The 12115-nt window shown below is 34.2% G+C and overlaps 1 long non-coding RNA gene across 1 annotated transcript in view; it reads right to left on the bottom strand.

Annotated features, from left to right (window-relative positions):
- Positions 1-383: 383 nt before the first annotated feature.
- The window catches only part of LOC139139582 (uncharacterized), a 32860-nt gene continuing 21128 nt past the window's right edge, over positions 384-12115 (bottom strand). Inside the window, exon 3 of the long non-coding RNA XR_011553818.1 lies at positions 384-1487. This is a non-coding gene — a long non-coding RNA (uncharacterized lncRNA). The remainder of the gene's footprint in view (positions 1488-12115) is intronic.

Genomic DNA, 12115 nt, shown 5'->3' with positions numbered 1-12115 from the left:
TTTTATTTGAATGAAAACTGTGAACAATAATATATGATGAATCGCCTTCCATTGGTGAGTATTCAAATACAAGATAAGGTGTGTGATATGAGAACTTGGGTTAACAGAGTACACAAAAAGCTTTGATATGACATAAAAAGCAGTACATTGCCTACATTCACATATACACAGAGATTATCAATAAGATATATCTGAACAATTTAATAAGTTGTAAATAACTTTTATTGCAAGTATGATAGATAATTATATAAATATATTATATATTTCTGATGGCAAAATTCCAGATAACCATTTACATCTGAATTCCAACTCATTTTCAGATTACTCTTCACATCTGAATTGCAGTAATAGTTTTTAGATTACCATTTCACATCTGAATTCCACACAGTGTCACCGTTGTACTTTATTCGCAATGAAAGAAATTTGACGAGCTGGTTTTTACAAAATATTATAACCACCTTAATTTTGTTGATATAGATTATATAATAGAACCACAAAATCAGTGATATTGCTGTTATCTTCATTCTAGTAAAATAAACTTGGTGAGTCATCAAGATTGAAGACTAAAGCTGAAATATTCTGAGAGAAAGCTACAAGTACATATGGAAGTTGAAATCCAATAAATTGTACTTGATAGAGGTAGTAAAGTAGCAGTTCTCTGTAGCAGTTGTCAAATTACAAGGTCAAATTTGGATAAAATCTGGTAAATACTCAATGAAATAGAACCAAACGTTTTGACATAAATTCTATCACGGACAGTGGAGTGTCTTCTGCTCCACTGTCGTGAGTTACATTATATGTGATGGTGTATCAGCCAATCAAATCAAATCAAATCAAATCACTATTCTCAACATGAATAATCTTGAAATGTCAGAAACACGCTGCATCTGTTTTGTGCTGTCTTGTGCAGAGTCTAAGTTTTTCAAAAGATTACAGGAGACTTTACAATCAATATTATCAAATTTCACTGAATGCTAAGGACTGTCCAAAACTGAAAATATTTCTTTATAGGAAAGAAAAAATGCTCATTACATTGAGCACGGTATAAAACATAATACCTTATTATTGAACAGATAATTTCAATATTTTAAGTGACAAAGTGTCTTATAGCAAGATGTGCTATCTTCGATAAAGTATTGACCCTGAAATGATACATGATTGTCTGTGTCACTATGCTCTCTGAGGACAGATTACAATATAACTCTCAATGTGCTTCTACGTGAAATATTTCTCTCAGAGTTCAGGTTTGTAAATTGACTTTCAGAATCTTTTGAGCAAACTGTGATGTTCTGTTGTTCCTCTTTTGAAGCCCTTTGCTCTACAACAGATACAAGACTTGTTCTTCAGAGCATACAGTGTGGTTTAGCTATTTAGCGTTATAGAGCAAATCACTGGTTTGGATTCTGGCGTTATATCAACTTTGTTGATTTGCTGATTTAGCATGTCACTGCCAGTCAATGGCTGTGCTGCCTGTCACAGTGCTGTGTCTGTAAACAAATAGATATGATATGTTTATGATAATGAATATTTGGTTACTTGCATAATGCAAGGAAATGATAAGATATACATGTACACTGCCATATATAAAAACTTAACAGACATATCATCAAACAAACTTGTTTGAAAGATTTTGCATACAGTCAAAAGAATTATGGTTGAACAATAACAAAAAAACAAAAAGCAAAAAAATCAAAAAAATCAAAAAAAATATTTTATTTGATTTTGTGTGACTGCTAAAAAAATCTGGGCAGCTTTGTACAACATTAAATGTTTCTAAACATGAAATATTTCCTGTGTTCGAAGTATACAGTTTTGAGAAATGACTTGATTGTTGAAGACCAGGAGATGTATATATGGTCCTCCCTAGAGTTCCAGGAGTGCTGGGTGGTTCATTAATATTCATGAGCATTAATATTCATGAAAAACTGTAACATTTTATATGCTTGTATTTACTTTCTTAGGCTTGATGTACAAATAATAACATCCATTATATATATATATATATATATATATATATATATATATATATATATATATATATATATATATAATATTTATATATATATATTTATATATATATATATATATATATATATATATATATATATATAGATAGATAGATAGATAGATAGATAGATAGTTATATCACCAATAATATCGCAATAAGACACGCACAAAAGGTTGGCATATCACTGCAAGTGATGATCTATTAGCTGTAAAGTAGCAGACAGATGGTGGGAGGGTAGGAGAGGTTCCGAATCTGATGCAGAAACTTGAAATTTTGACATCATACATAACATCATTTGGTGTGACCCATTTGCTACAATTGTTTAGTAACCCCCTTGCTGTTTATTACTTTTTTACTCAATAAATCAATCATTAAATGTCAAATATACAATTATCCTTGTCATGATTTTGTGAGAAAAAAACACAAGGATTCTTTCAGTGCTTAACATTTAGTTTAAAGGTGTGAGTGATAAGTTCAAGTAAAGTTATCATACAGGTATACCTATATGAATCAGAACAGAGCACATAACAGCGCCAATCAGAGTGAAGTGTCTCTCAGACTTCAGTACTCCTACAACTCCTACTACCATTTCAGAAAGAAGCTGTTCACTGTATTAGACATGGGAACACCCACACATATACTTGCTGGCCTACTCAACCATCATGGTGTGAATTTGAAATATCAATGTCAGTAGTGAAGATCAATTTTTGAAGGTGATCATTTGGAAAATGGAGGAGCCTCTGCAAATTGCATTTCTGAACTAATCTAAACACACCACTTCCAATGCAACCCTGGTTACTACAACACAGTTCCTTTGACAAATCTCATACATCACTTCCCATACAACCCTGAGCTGGTTAATTTACAACACATCACTTCCAATATAACCCTGTTCCTCTAACAAAGTCAAAAGAAAACTAGATAAACCATTTGGTGACATGGTAGTTATAAAACAGTTCAAATTTTCTTATACCGGTACATCATTACCAAGATTTTCATTTGAAACTTTGGTAATGCCATTGTACTGCTAGTGAGAATCGGTTAATTCTCACTGGTGAGCAGTCAGAATAACAAGAGATTCTCACAAAATGAAAGAAAGTGTCAATTTCTCACTCCAGTCTCCCAATTTCTGAAAAGTGATTTTGGTACAGTTGTACAGTTAGTCCACAAGACAAGCTACAAACAACATTGTTTACTTTTGTTTAGATATTACTTCAAGTTGACCATCAACCCTGCAGGTGTGACAATTGAGACAGGGTACAGTAGTTGATTGTGCAGCAACTCTTCACTAAATTCCATTCAAAAGGTCTTACATAAAAGCATTTGTAAACTGTACACACCTGACTTGAACACATAAAAGTGCAGAGCAACCTGAGTATGCAAATGTTTTATCCTGAATCTCAATTTAGTTTGACATGTGAAGTCATACTCAAACAGAATATTTATGTAATTCTGAAAGACTAAACAAAATACTGATAAAAAGATAAGCAAGACACATTCTCCTTTTATGCTTCAGCAGTTCAGTGATGACTTTGTTAAAGCATGTTACTGAAGTAACTTAGAAGTATTTTTGCTTAACATCTCTGGTCCAACCAATATAGTGGATTGCCTAATGTTCTATCCAGCATGCTGCATTTCTCACATTCTCTCCGTAAAGAAAACAAAAGATACGCAAATAGTAAACATTGGTGGCGCTATTTCATACGTAACTATACGGCCCAAACGAGACAGTTGTTACTGTTCATGTAAACACCTCTTGAAAGCTTTACGTCCACAATATTTTCCATTCTGTGTAGCAGAGGTCAATGATGAAGAAAGTGAAGTGTTAAAGTTGCTTTTAACAAACCGTACCTCTTCCTAAACAAGATGCAAATCACCGGATTTCAATATAACACATGAATATTAATTGTTAGTGTTCAGAATGCAAACAGACACACATGAGCTGAAAGCGCAAATAAAATGAGACTACATGTATGAGAAGCCATGACTATAAACATTTCTTTTTTTAGCCTTATGTATTATTTTTCTACAACGAGAACACTTCAAAGTATACCCACATATCAGATAACCAATGACATGTAAACACTGTTCAGAATTTGAAATAAATACTCAGAACAAATATATATTTTGCAGTGAGGTAAGTCTTTGTGAAGTACTGCTGTTTAGGAATGTTGTAGAAAACCACAGTGTCTTCAGGGATTTTATTGCTCACTAATAATTGAACATGTTCAAATCTTGCACACAAAGGACTTGACCAAAACTGATGAAACTTCCATGTATATTGATAATATAATGATATAACAGTAGCAAAGACATCAACAATCAGCATCACATAAGCTTAGTAAGAATTTACTTTTAATATGAAATGTCATAAAAAGAGGAATAAAAAAACACGGGGTACTTGACCAAAGACATTCAAACTTCTGGTGAAAAAGTAATGATAAAAAGTGTCATTCAGAGTCATTCAAATAATTGCAAATTAGTAAATTTGTAAAAAACAAGCTATTTTTCATCTCTGATAAAAATTCAACTGCCTAAATGGTCCCTGGCCAACCAGTGATGATTTGGTGAAATTTAATATTGAAACAATTCTTGAAAGTCAGATAAAATTCAAATCAGGTCAATCAGGTATACAAGTGATTGACAAAATTAACATGCATTTGCTTTACATAGAAACAACCAAACTTCCTGATAGCTAAGGTCAGTATCAGGCAAAATAATGACATGGAAATTAAATTCATGGTAGTCACTGATCAGAAGTCTTTTACTGTGAAAAATGTTACATGTACCTACAAACAATGAAATCCTGTGCATAGAAAAGCAACACACAGAATCTAGATATTCTACATCTGTGTCCACAAGTACACTGACAGGTCTCTGGCCTTTCAGGCGTAAATGTAAAAGTATGATTATGGTAATCAGCATCATCAACTTATCCATATCCATGACAACTGTATCATTGGTATTAACTTCACTGAATGTATCACTGTCATTGTCAGAATTATGGTCAGAATTATTTTCTGGTGAACGGAACATTATAATCCATAGAGCCATAAAAGACATTGGTTATGGTATGGTCACAGTTGTTACAGATTTTCTCTTGCCATGATTGGTCAATTTGGATGCTTGAGTCTTGATAGAGCACACTATGTTGCATGAGCCAAACTAGAGCTGATATTAGACCAGTCCTGATATTTTCTGCATCATCACATCATGAGGACAATTCATAAGATGTCATTTTATTGAAAGACAAATCATGAAATAATGAATGCAAATAATGGATTATAGCTTATGCTGTGATTCAAAGTACAATAAAGTTAAATTGCAGCTATGTGAATCAAACACACAGTATTTGCCAGCAGCCACCAATCATCAGCAACAAAGAACTGCTGTGTTGCAAGGCATTATGCAGAGCACATCTTTCACTTCAATTACAGTCACCTCTTCCTAACAAGTGTTGCTGTGATGCATGGCAAGCCCTTATTGTTGATGGAGAGACAAAAACCCAGCCAGTTTCTTAACCCTTTGAACCCGGCTCGGACAAAAATGTCCGATGACGTCATAGAGTACCAGGGGGTCAGGGTGCAAAGGGTTAACTCTTTGAATGCTGCAATTGTTCCCACCAAAATTTTAGTGCAACATTTTTATCAATTTTTATGAATTTTCTGTAACTTTTTGAGAAATTTGGACGAAAAGGACATCACATTTCATTGGCTACAGTATGTTATCAAAATTTTGACAAAAATCTAAAAAAATTGACTGAAGTACGGTACATTTCCTAAAGGTGACAAAAATTGACTTTGGCACTCAAAGGGTTGACTATATGAATATAATCCCTGCAATATTACATAGGAGCATAAAAATGAGCATTCAGTAGTTTGTACTCTTATGGGTTCAAAAGTAAGTCGTGAACATCAAGCTTTTGTGTTCCGCTATTCAGGGTTTCTTTAGTGCAATATAGATTCAAACTGAATTATATTCATCGTGAGACATTGTTTTCATGTGGTGAGGTGTCTCTGCAGATACACTGAGTACAACATATGAATTGTACAATGAGATCAATGTCACCTTCCATAATTTTGTTTTACAGATTTACAACCTTTGCTGATGTAACATGGGACCAGATCAACAGTGCTCTGCTAGAGAAATGTCCAAATTGATCTGACTTTGTGATACCAGCAAAGTCTGCTGAAGCAGAGCAGGGCTCGATCATGAAATCCCTAAGACTGACTGACGTAGTACATTGAAGGACACAAATTTACGAGACCTTACATGTATGTCTAACTGATGAGACCACCAATTAGTGAATTTGATCCCCATGAAGCCATAAACTTTTGGTTAAATGACAAGCACAGAAGACGACAATGAGAGACACAGATTCCATCTACAAAGGCTATTTCTGTTCCTACCATCAATGTTGATGCAATGAAAGTACAACTACAAATAGAGAAGTGGTTGACTCAGATATGCCTGTTGCTGACCCAAAGAAGGACTATCACTCTGATGAAGATTCTGGTACAGAGGAGGGATTTCATTCAGATAGTGAATCTTGAGGACATAGACTTAAAATCATGCTATGAAAGCAATTATGCTTTATTCCAGTCAATTTCACTTCAGTAGAAGAAATACATGTACTGACAGTATGACCTACGAAGGATTTTCCAATAAATGCATCTACCTCTGAAATTAAAGTTGATTTTATTTTGACAGCAATAGGCAATTTTTCTGATCTTTCTTCCTATATATGACTTTTCATGCAGGTGTTTGTGGCATGATTCAAAGTTAAACATTTCGCAGTAAGCAATTATGCTTGTCAGGTATTGAAGAACTGAGTTCTTGGGTTCAAAAACCTTCGTGACAGAAAAGTTATGAGGCTTTAAGGGACGTCATATAAAAGTCATGTAATGGATTACCTCATAACAACATGTGAGAGCAATAGCTTTGCTTGACCAGGACTATGGTAGTAGATTTCATTTAGGGCCTCTACAAATGAAGTGCTACTTGTCCTAGTGGATGATTTGACCCCGTGTTATGCCCTGTTACAGTTACATATTTTGATGACTTTTCAGATCCTATCTTTGCTTAACTAACTAATCAAAGACGCAAAACTCAAACCACAATCCAACATCAACTTAGCTGTAATTCTAGTGGTAGTGCTAATACTACAAACCTATCTGTAATACAAACAACGACATCAACAGACAAGCAACCATCAGTATCTAGCCAAAGCAAACACTTGGGAAATGATGATGTTTAACCAACTACATGTAAATGACCAAAACCAGCTTCTAAACTGCTGACATGTGAGTGGCTAGAGAAAATGTCATTCAATGGTATAAAGGTAAAAGCCTGATTATAGCATTTGATCAGGGAATACATGAAGGGTTTTATGGGAAAATTGTTGGCCATCCATGATAAAAAACAAAACAAAAATGTTCTAAAATCTAGAAAATGAAAAAAAGACGCTGTAACAACCCAGTGTACCATACATGTAGTAAAATAAAATAACTTAGTATGGTCCTGAATTAAATGTACTTGGAGAGAGAGTCTAAAATCTACGGTATCTACAGCAGCATAGTTAATATTTGAAGTATATTTCAGCATTGTTCTTTTCAAAAATAATGTTGCATGGTTACAGCATAATATAAATTGTGATACACTTGTCCCTTTATGGAATAATCAGATTCTATACCCAATGGGACAATTTCCAAGTGTTTGACTTTTAAATTGTGGGTTTATGTTTAGAATGTCCAAGGTGATGGAATAAATGTTTAATAATGTTCTTAAAACTAAATTATCATCATTGAGACACTGTGCTATAATATACATGTAAGGTTATTCTTAAATTCCAGGATTCATTTCCGAGTACATCCTGCTGTGGAGGTATTGTTCTCGACGCTACGCGTCTGATTTTAGACTCTCTCTCTCCTTTTAGCCCAATTTTACAAGGAAAAAAGGTCAAAATTAAAGTGTTTTGGGTATGCCCATTGTGCACTGCAGTGAGCGATTGCGAGCAGATTTGGAATGCGTTCAGTGCACACATCGAAATTGCAACCCATGCCGCACAGTACACGTGATATTGTAGGTCAGCAGCATTATATTTCACTCAAATTCACAGATTTGGATTGACCAGTATAAACTTCATGAAGTACTTAATGTTTAGAAGTATATTTTTTGTCAAAAATTTAAAACCATCTCTCCTTTTCCCCCGCTTTGACGTAAAGGTTTTTTGAGGTCAAAGGTCAAATAGCGTCCATTAACACCTAAAGTTATTGTACTCCGCATCAAAGTTATTGGACTCCGCGTCCTCTGACACCGAAACTTACTGTATGACGAAACTCCTAGGTTACACATGCAGGTGTATAATAATGCCTTTTTACAGTCCCTGCTGCAATATTTTCAACTATGTGAGGGGTCATACCATGGTTGGTTATAGGAAAACTTGAAAAATATTCTGTAGCCCCTCCTTGTGAAATCGAATGGTCAATGGTCCTTGGTATATTACCTGAACTTAAAATTCAAGGAAGCGGATCTAAAAAATTGTCTTCAAAACTTTTGACAGCGTAACATGAGTGAACAGATGATGCATCACATCAAATTGAATTACTTGTTTTCTTGCAACAGATTTTGTTGAAATGCAACAAGTAGGAAAATAATCTCACAACTTTCAAATGGAAATCTTACACTGTGTCATTGGCTACACTTCGGAAATATAGTTTAATATCTTGTTGTGAATAAATTATGTTTCTTTTCATCAGTAGGTTCATAAAACCATCTGGGGGCAAATATAACAAGAAAAGCATCAAAAAGGGTATTGTGTACTTTAGAGCAATTAATGCTCAAACAAATGGAAATCACTGAAACGTGATTATATTTTATAAGGCAACAGTTTATCACAACTCAAGGTTTGGCAACTCATTAAAAACCTGCCTATTTTATGAGGAATTTAACAAGTTGTATGGTAATAGTGTGAGCACAAGACCAAGTTTTGAGGAAATTGATAAAGAACCAAAACAAAGCAAAAAAGTTATACTTTTGCAGTGGGTAGAAATAACTGACAAAATGCTTCTCAATTAATGATATGGCTTCATTCCTATCAATAACAGCAACATGATACAATAGAAAACAAAAACGAGAAAAAGAATGCATAAAGCAAAAATACCGTCAAGGACAGTGTGCTCACATTCGGTTTGAATTGTTCCATTCGAGAAATATTTAAACCAGGAAAACAAGAATGACAAAAGCAATAAGGTCTCCAACTTAGGTACTGGAGGTCATCTTTAGGAACATGCATATCAACTTCTATAGCAATGGGACAAGCAGATCCTAAATACATAAGCAAATGTCAACAAAAAAAATAGACAGAGAAGGTTTGATAAAAAGAAAGGTGGGAGTGTACAAGGGATCTGGTAAAAAGCAATGCTACCATATCAATCTTCTAGACCTTACCCCCTCCTGAATATCAAATGTTCCATCCCTTGGTATTACATAACGCCAGGAAATGTATTTACAACCTTGGGGAGTTTTTAATTAATGCGATGAGTGTTATCATTCTAATGTAAAAAGCACTTAACCCTTTCACCACCATGGTTCCACCCAAACCCATTGTTATCAATGGTGATCTTGGACCTGTATACAGGGAACTGGGGGTGAAAGGGTTAAGTTAGTTACAGGTGGTGAAATGCCTTCCACTGTGGGCAGTGATTACAACATCTGGAATTATCCTGGATCCAAATTGAATTATCCTGGATCCAAATTTCTCATCAGTTCTTGTATGTCTTACATAGAAAAGTTGCAAAATTGGTCCGCAATGAAAAAATTCACCTTAGCTTTGTTTTCTGGATCAAATTTTCCTACACTTTGATACCCAATATGACAAAATTATGTTCACAGTCTTCAAAACTGTCTCACAACATATCCTGGGTTGTTGTAGGTCATTTAAGGTCACAAACTGAGAAAATTACCTAAAATATACAAATTTGGGGTTTCCCAACACTTTGAGCAGAAAATTTATCTAATAACATCCCTCGGGACTTTATACCAAATTACAAAGCTATCAACAAGTAATTTTGAGAACAAGTTTTTTGGACCAAAATGACAATATTGTCTTACAAATACAATTTTGTATATTTCAGGACAATTTCCACATATCTAACTATTGTCATCTCTGTACGTCTGTGTACCAAATATAAAAGCTGTCTGTCCAGGGTTTTAAAAAGAAAATACTGTTAAGATTTTTTGACCAAAAATGACAAAATTGCTCCAAAATAGTAATTTTCCCAATTATCAATTTCAATCACAAATTAGAAGAGTAACACCCTTGCAAAGATCCAACCCAAATTTGAGAGCGATTGGGCTGGCGGTTTCAGAGAAGAAGAATTTTTACTGAAAATGAGAAAAATCACCAAAAAATTCAGCAAAAATACAAAATTAAGGAGAACTTCACAATATTCATAAAACTGTATAAGGTTCACCTAAGGTACTTGCACACAAATTTTCAAAGCAATCAAAACAGCGGTTCTCGAGATATTAATTCTTGACCATTTTCACCTTTTGTAAGCTCATTTGCATAATTTTGGCAATGTAGACTTAATTTGAACAAAATCCCATCTATACGCCAGGATGCATCCACACACCAAATACCAAGCTGAAATGTGTAGCGGTTTGCGTGTTTTTGATGTTGACGGACATACTGTACATACATACATACATACATACATACATACATACATACATACATACATACATACATACACACATACATACAGACGCCATCGACTTCAGCTTATACGATAAACTCACATTGGTATAACCAAATGTGAGCTAAATATGCAAAGAATGGACAGACTGCTGGAGATATTCTGTGAATACATTCAATTACATGTCCCTAAATATAAACCAAAGTTTAGAGTTACTATAAATTAAATGAAAATTAGTGAAGTTTTTAAATCAGTCATTGTATCAGTCATTGTTTTTTCCAGATCGTTCAAAATTTATTAATTGTTGGTTATTAATAAAATACTCATTAAATAAACTGAATTGGATAAAAGGAATAAAGTGTTTGTTTTATTGTTCTGCAATATCAGCTGGAATTGTGAGCTAGAAAAGCTTATCCTTTCATTTTTCAAGTTCCTTTGGAAAGAAAACACATATGAAATAATAATCTGGAAGTGTTATTCAGGTACACAGACCCTGAACTCTAATAGTTTTGCTTTAATAATCAGTTACTGTTACTTAAAGGGAAACAGTCGGCCATTTTTCATGAAATTTGTTTGATACGAGATACTACTACTGTTTGACTGGTTGAAAGATACTGAATAATGGGTGACCATGCATATATTTGACAAATTCAATGAAACCATTGTCATGAAATCATGCGTGATTTCAAACTTGTTTTCCCAATCTCATGGATTTAATTTGCTTTCATGAATCAAATGTTATGTAGAATGCATGCACACATTATCAACTTGTAAACAATTTGTAACATCAGGACTATTAATTAAGTCCTTGAAATCTTCAAAATCACTCTTTGACATTTCCAATTGTACATTCAACCACCTGGTAACATGATGATACTGCTCTATTGTATCAGCTGGAGTAAGAATACCAGTGTCCCCTAAACAGGGTGAGTATCCCATGGTTTGACAGGATAGGCTGAATCACCAATGATGTACATATCCTCTGGTATGCTCAAACCATTCTCTGCCCTTGCATAAAATTGGAATTTCTTAGAACTCTGGCATCATGGGTTAACCCAGGTCAAGCGGCATACACATCATTGATAATGAATCATGAAGTCATCAACATTGAGTTGAAGTACGACAGATGTGCAGCCTTTTCTATTCACTCAGTCACAAAAATCACCATATTTTGGTAAGCGTAATAATATGAGTCCCATCGATGAATCCTACCACGTTTGAAAGCTGGTTATTTTCTTGTATGGACACTGAGATATATATGGCATTCAGTCTGTCATTTCCCAGCCACTGAATAAGCCCGGTGTGACAAAAACCATTAAATGAACTTCCAGTTTCTCCAATATTGTTAAATATGTTAAACTTCCTAGTATAATGCTTGATTATGCTTTATAAAGATACAAACAACATG

The sequence above is a fragment of the Ptychodera flava genome, chromosome 9 (genome assembly GCF_041260155.1).
Source record: "Ptychodera flava strain L36383 chromosome 9, AS_Pfla_20210202, whole genome shotgun sequence".
In the NCBI taxonomy this organism is placed as follows: Eukaryota; Metazoa; Hemichordata; class Enteropneusta; family Ptychoderidae; genus Ptychodera; species Ptychodera flava.
This window is presented reverse-complemented; position numbering and strand designations above follow the sequence as displayed.